The sequence below is a fragment of the Haemaphysalis longicornis genome, unplaced genomic scaffold, assembly GCF_048455015.1.
Source record: "Haemaphysalis longicornis isolate Haplotype H1 unplaced genomic scaffold, Haemaphysalis longicornis Haplotype H1 scaffold_6, whole genome shotgun sequence".
NCBI lineage: Eukaryota > Metazoa > Arthropoda > Arachnida > Ixodida > Ixodidae > Haemaphysalis > Haemaphysalis longicornis.
The window spans coordinates 86,895,939-86,900,873 of record NW_027526407.1 but is presented as its reverse complement, the minus strand read 5'-3'; the positions used below and the strand labels follow the sequence as shown (position 1 = coordinate 86,900,873).

The 4,935-nt window shown below is 45.9% G+C and overlaps 1 non-coding gene across 1 annotated transcript; it reads left to right on the top strand.

Annotated features, from left to right (window-relative positions):
* Window positions 1-2,237: 2,237 nt before the first annotated feature.
* Trnag-ucc (transfer RNA glycine (anticodon UCC)) lies at window positions 2,238-2,309 on the top strand. The gene has a single exon. It is a non-coding gene; the product is annotated as a tRNA-Gly (tRNA).
* The last annotated feature ends 2,626 nt before the right edge of the window (window positions 2,310-4,935 follow it).

The following is a 4,935-nucleotide window of genomic DNA, read 5'->3' as shown; positions in this document are numbered from 1 at the left end:
GCAGGGCGTAGTTGAATGTCATTTCTTTTTTTTCACTACAAAGAGCGTAGAAGGATGTCAGGTCTTTCTTCTTTTTTTTCACTACACAGACCGTAGTACAATGTCAAAGTCTGCCCTCAAATGTGGTTTGCTGTCGCTGCCAGCTGTAAGGGTGGTGGGAGCTCTGTGAAGCGATTCTTCGCTCTTACTCCCACCTCCTCCATCACTTGAGTTGATGGAAATAAAGACTATAATTGTTATTATTATTATTTTGAGAAGCCGGCGGAGGGGAATCGTTGACATTTTAACGACCCCGATTACCGCCACGAGAATCTCGGAACCGGTCAGGAGCTGGAGGCCAATCAAGGGGACACACACGAAGAGGGCACCAGATGCACTGCTCAAAGCTGGTGGGCGAAATTCCCGTTTGTCACACGTATGAAACTGACTACTTGGCGGCTGGGATGCGTCAGTAGGTAGGCGACCAGGCTTTGTTAGGCGCTCCACGTGTCCACAAAGGAAATTATTTTGGTGGCGTGGGGCACAGTTATAGGCGCGCACGGTATGGACAATACTTTAAAGGAGCCATGAAGAGAAAATACAACTTCGTTTAATTTGAAAGAACTAGGATTCAGTATCTCACTCAGCTCCATTACAGCCACGAAAGATGTTTTTTTAGCGAAAAAAAGCAAGAAGTATTTAAAAACTTTCAAATTTTGCACCACAGTGACGTGTTATGAGCAAGAATGACGTCATACGGGCCAACAATACAACATAATTTTCACTGCGTTAACTTCACGTTAGCCTTCAAGTGATGCGGTCATATGGAACTAGAGGCCCCATTACAGACGTCCAGTCATGTGTCGTCGCGACAGGTCAGTTAGGCGGCCGCCAATCGCACAAACAAGGTTCCGTGACGTCATAGAAAAGTTGCGGGAAATTGGCTAGGGGGTCGCGACTGCTTCACACGTTTTCTTTATTATCTCCGTTATTTGTTCGAAGATTGCGATGATATTGGTATCATTGTTATCGGGACTAAACAGTATTTCTAATAAACCCAACTTGTATTTTGTCTTCATGGCTCCTTTTAGACTAGCCGCCCGACAGCGGATGGCCGGCGCTAGGTTTGCTTTTAGTTGGGTAATTTTCGTGTGTTATACTTGTGTTTTGCGGAATACCTCCGGGTTTCTGTATGATAGTGAGAGAGGTGGGTCACGTGGCTATTTTTAACCCTCCTAGCTTTGTTTGTCACTGTGGCCAATCAGTGGCCTAGGTGGGCTAATCAATGAGCCATGCTTACTCTCAGTTTGTGACGTCGTGTGTGTGGGCGGGGTTTTGGTGGTAAAACCGAGGAGTTAGATGTTTTAGAGGGAACAGGACAGCGCGAGCTCCGCTCGACGCGGGCCTTGTCCGACTCCTTTATACGATCATGAGCATTGAAAGTTGTGAATACGTAGTGTAAATAAAGTGCACACATTGTGCATATTGAGTTTGCTTGTAGTAGACCGTCGTCGGCTACGTGCCGTCGTCCAACGAGCCAGAGAGTCATCGTTTCAGGGATCATCGCTTCGATGATCGATCTCACCGGCCGACCGATCCACTTGAATTTAACTGCACGGAAATAGAATGTATTATAATTCGACATTTTACAATAAAAATAGTAAATCAGCAAGCATTCGTCAGGGGGAAAACGGTAGTTAGGGGATGACAGATTTGCCGACATCCACCGGCGCCATGAGTAAGGTGCGGTAGGCTTCACACTTCAAGCACTTCAAACACATTTAAACACTGTAGCTGGTACCCTGCCGCGTACGGGAAACGATATTACACGGGGTTCGTCAGAAGAAGCGGCCGAGTGGCAGCAGGGCACAAATGCGAAGTCACCATCGACGAGCCGAGCTTGCTGAGCAGGGAAGAAGCAGGCAAACTCCCAAGCAGGAGCTAGGTCCATCTCTAAAACCTCACGCAACCGAGCGCTCATAGCAGACGGTCCAACTGAAACGTCGAACGACCAGCGTACGCAAAGGCCTCGACGACAGCCGGAGAATTACGTCGGAACACCTCGGACGGGAGCAACAACTGACTCAACGCACAGCTAGTCGCCTGCTCACACCACGCGTGCTGCTCTTATTTTCCTCCATGTGTGCGCGCTGACCTGCTTTCCACTTCTCCTCGCATATACGGCACCCTCGCAAGAGCGAACCGCCGGCCTTATATGTATGCGACGAGATGCGCTGCGAAACTGTCCTTGTCCGTCGGCGTCGGTGGTATAGTGGTTAGCATAGCTGCCTTCCAAGCAGTTGACCCGGGTTCGATTCCCGGCCGACGCATCGTTTTATTTTATTTTTTTTGTATGTACCTCAGCTACATTGAAATATTCATTTATACATGGCGAAATACGCCCAACAGAAGAGGGGAAGTCGTGCGGTGTTCTCGATGAGAATTTTCATACTGATTTGAATTACGTTTCGTTGGCCGCAGTCAACCAACTTTAATGTTCTGTACAATCAGCAACTACGGTTATTCAAGAAATACTTTTCAATAACCAGGTCATCAACATTATGATCTCTTAAGGCCCTTTTCGTGGGCGCCGTGAGTTACAGCTTGGCGGCGATCTCCACTACCTGCTCCACTAACCTTTATTCATAAAAAGGCACTGGAGCGCGCGCCCGTCTACGCTCGCATGTGGAGCCTTGTCCTGGCCTCTCTTTTGCCACTTAATACGGTTCACTCTGTGCCGGGTAGCAAACCAGGCTCTACCCAAGGCTAACCTCCGGGCACTTTCCTTCGCTTTTCTTCTTTCTTCTGAATTAATGGCATTTAAATGTTTGACCTAATGCTAGATATATATAATTGGGCTGTATCCAACCACGAAGTTTCAAAAAGTCCGAGCAGGAATTCCTGTCACCGTCCTCGTCACGCAGAACTGTTCCGCGCCAGAAATGGATGCAGTGTTGGTAATAACATTGTGCGCGTTTTTATTATTATTCCTCCGTCATGATTTCCCTCTAATTCATTGCCCAGCTAGTGCATGTGTTTTTTTCGTTGCATACAGTGGATGGAGCCAGACTGTACCAATAGGCATGCCATTTAGCTTCATTGCAAAGATTTTAAATGCCCTATTTTGCGAAAAATCGGCGATGTTGTCCGTTACAGAAAATGTCTGCCTCTGCGAAGACTAAGAAACACGATGCCAGAATTTCTGCGAAAGGGCGTAGTTTCTATAATTTTGATGAAGGAAATTGACGACTTTCGTAACAATTTAAGTAAGTTGGGGTTAGTGGAGCTATCGAACGCGGCCCTCCAGGATACGAGACGAGTGGCGTAGCAGCGTAAAACTGGTGAACGTAAGAGCACGTGAGAAGAATAGGTATGCCAAAGCGACGGAAACCTTGATTGTGGGGAAGCTTAGTGTTGCCCGCTGCCAGTCTCTCTGTTGAGGTTTATTGCGCAAACTTGTTAAGAAATGAATACGAAGGCAGATACGCAAACACCCTATATCCATAACGAAGCCTGTTCAGTATCATCATCATCATCACCAGCCTATCTACGCCCACTGCAGGGCAAAAACCTCTCCCATTAATCTCCAATTATCCGGGTCCTGTGCTAACTGCGACCATCTTATACCCGAAACTTCTTGAACTCATCTGCCCACTTTACTTTCTGCCGCCCCCTGCCACGCTTGCCTTCTCTAGTGATCCTCTCTGTTACCATTAATGACCAGCGGTTATCTTGCCTCCACATTACATGCCCTGCCCACGTCCAGTTCTTCTTCATTTCTATTATATGTCCTTAACCTTAACATGCATTTCTTTCCTGATCCACTCCGCTCTCTTCTTGTCCCTTAATGTTACGCCTATCATCTTCCGTTCCATTGCTCACTGAGTCGTCCTCAATTTAAGTTGAACCCTCTTCTTGAGCCTCCAAGTTCCTGCCCCGTAGTTGAGTACCCGTAAGGTACTCACCTTTCAGTATATTCAGGGATAATCACAATTTTTTCGCCTGCAAAGCATGCAAGCAGGATTCTGCTGCTATAGAAATGTTCTTTTTATTTCATTGGAACTACTCTCCATGACACTTCGTCGGGATTCACCCAGTGTAAGCGAGTTAAATGCATTTTATAACTTTACACTGACGGAGTGAATTTTAAAGGTATGTTAACCGAGGTTTTTCTTCTAAAAACAGAGATCGCCATCTTTGAACATTTTGAACATCGCGGAATTAGATGCAATCCATAACGCACTAGTGAGGCCCGTTTGGCATTAGTAGCATTATAGTCCCCATCGATCCTAAAACTATGTAGAAACGCATATCACTCTAGTTGACCACCTAAATGCCTTGAACCAAAAATGTTGAGTTTATTTTATTGTTCTTTCTGCTTCGTTGCCTCTGCAATGGCCACAGCCACAAATTGACACTTTTTGTTGAATAGGAAACATTCGTATCAGACGAATTTACAAAGAGAATTTCAGTACTCGGCGGGCGGGAACAGGCATAAAATGCACTTTATCCGCAACAGAACCAAAAGCCTTTCATGAAATGGTTCTCGATTATTAGTTAACAGTTCAATTCCTTCGGTGCCAATAACTTTTTTTGTTTGTTCAAGGGAGTTGTCTGTTTACACCAATGGCACCACCGAAACCGAGCGGTAAGAAAAAAGTTTTGCTTTAAAAAAGCGCAAGGGAAAGGAGGACAATATAGAAATGTGAATTAGGGTATCAGTTGCTACTCACTGCTTGAACTTGCAAAAAAAAAAAAAACAGGAAGAAGAGGAGTAAACATACACGCCCAGGGCTCCGGTTGTTTACTTCGCCATGTCTCGTCTTTTTTTTTTTTGCTCCAGTGCCAGCGGACACGCACGAGTGCGGATGTGAGTAGAAAACACAAGGAAAAGAAATCACGGAGAACCGCACAAGCTGGTTTCTTTCGGGAAGCCCTGCTTTAAGTTTATTTACA